The following is a 2,409-nucleotide window of genomic DNA, read 5'->3' as shown; positions in this document are numbered from 1 at the left end:
ATGGAAATTGGAATCCATGAGTCTTTTGCTTGTTTAGAGTACAAAAACAAACAACAAAATAAAGTAAAAACCCAAAAGCTTCCAATGAGTTTTTGGCTGGAAATATTACAAAGGAGTTAAAGGTTACACTTTGTATGGTCTTGAGGGGCATGATAAGAACTCAACATTTCTTTCCGAGTGAGATGAGAAGCTGCTGGAGGAATATTAGCAAAAGTATGAAATGACTTCACTTGCTTTGTCACAGAATGACTCTGGGTGCTAAATCAAGAGCAGGCTATAGGGAAGACAGAATCGGAAGGCCATTTGGAGACTGTGCAGTCAGTAATCCACATGAGAGAGAAGGCGGCTTGGACCAGGTAGTAGCAGCAGGCGTGGCGAGAGAAGTCACTTCCTGGACGTCTTCTATGGTCAGATTTAAGGGCATTTGCTGACAAAATGTATATAGGATGTGAGAGAAAGGGGAGTCAAAGCTGACAGCAGGGTCGGGGGCTCCAGCAAGCCGGGAGGGTGGAGCTGCCCTGAGCAGAGATAAGGTGCAAGAGAGTCGACTTGGGGGACTGAAAAAGATGGACAGAGGAGCTAAGTCTCTGTGTTGAATTTGAGATGCTTTCTGTAGAATGCTGAGAAATTCTAGGAAATTGTCCTCAAAAACATCCCTAACCTGGCTCTTACAGACTGTATGACCCTGATAGCAATGTTGTTTTTAAAACTAAACCCCTTTTTTCTTACCTCGTGTTAAAGATTTTTGAATGAAAAGTCCTAAGCTGTTCAATAGACTATTTACTAAAGGTTTTTATGTGCGTCTGTGTGCGAAGACAAGCCAAATTAAATATGAAAATCCCTCTAGTTTCTCTATGAGATAATCTAATTCATTTTTCCATAGACTTTTCTAACACCAACAGCAACAACAACAGTTATCTTTATTTGAATCCCCTTGACTGGCATTTATTCTACATCCATCATTTGATCTAAAATCAATGCTCTTGTCTCTAGTCACCTGTTCAGAGATGCTATTCATTAATTTTTAACAGGTGAAATCTAACGTGTTCTCAGTATGAATGGATGAGTGTAGGCTTATATAGCTGTTTATTTTTTTCCCCCTTGCTCTCATGGAGAACCATTCTGGCATTTTTAAAAAGAAAATGGGACAAATGAAACTTAAGCTTCTCGTTTCTGGCATGCTTAAAACCCAGCGTCTAAATGTGGCCCCTGAGAGAAGCACAGACAAGCTTATAAACAGATGTTTTCACAGTAAAGCATTGATTTTTAACCTTGAGGAGTTAATAAAGCAATGCCAGCTTCTCTTTATCAGCATGAGAGGGAAGTCATCTATCACCCCCAGGGGCTTATAACGCTTATAAATGAACGGTGGTGGCAATGTCAGTGTGACACTTTTGATACAGTAAAGCCTTAGATCTCTCTGAAGTTAGGATCTTACACTGAGAGACCCAACTAGAAACAACATATTTATAGAGCTGTCACATCGCTGTGATACCAAGAGATCTCTGTGCGTATCTTCGAGCCATCTTTCACACCGCTGTCAGCCAGGGCAGCTCCTCTAAGCTTTCAAATCAGTGTCCATTTCAAACTTCCAAAAGTACTTAAAATGGACAAATTTTAAAATGGATTTTTTTTATTTGTTCAAAAATATTTCCTTTACAAATTATCAGGAAATGACAATAAACAAACAAAAAACAATAATAAAGTGAAAGTATCTCTAATCTCACACCCAGAGGGAAGTTCTATCTACTTGTGCATATTCCTTGAGGCTGAGATTTTAGTATATGTTTGCGTCTCTACAGAATACTCATTCGGCTTATACTATTTTTAATCTTTTCCAGTTAAGATTGTATGCGTTGCATCTTCCCATATAAGTAAATATCCTTTTATAAGCCCACTGTTTTGTACTTGCTCAGGAGTCCACTGCATGGGTAAATTATAATTTATTTAACCAATTCTGTTGTTGCACCATTAGATTCATTCTAATGTTTATCTATTTAAAATAATGCTATGGTAAATATCCTTGCGTGCACATATATCTATACATATGTGTGTTAATTGTTGTAGAGGTTTATTGATTTTTAAAACAAATGTTATTAAAGTACAAATATAACTTAAACACAGTACTAAGAGTACACTATTATAAGTGTACATTTCAAAGGATTTCTACCAAGGGAACATAGCTGTATAACTAGAGGAGACACTAGGCCCATCCCAGAAACCATTGGGGATTGGTTTCTGGGATGGGGCTAGTGTCTCCTCTAGGAGACACTAGGGTAATGCTGGCCTGACTTCTGACATCATAGATGAATCGTGCCTGCTTCTGAACTTTTTAAAATGAGTCATACTTTTATAGTCTCGTATGCCTGTCCCCTTAACACTATCTCCATGTTATTTAGGATCGATAGA

The sequence above is a fragment of the Pteropus vampyrus genome, unplaced genomic scaffold, assembly GCF_000151845.1.
Source record: "Pteropus vampyrus isolate Shadow unplaced genomic scaffold, Pvam_2.0 Scaffold60, whole genome shotgun sequence".
NCBI lineage: Eukaryota > Metazoa > Chordata > Mammalia > Chiroptera > Pteropodidae > Pteropus > Pteropus vampyrus.
This window is presented reverse-complemented; position numbering follows the sequence as displayed.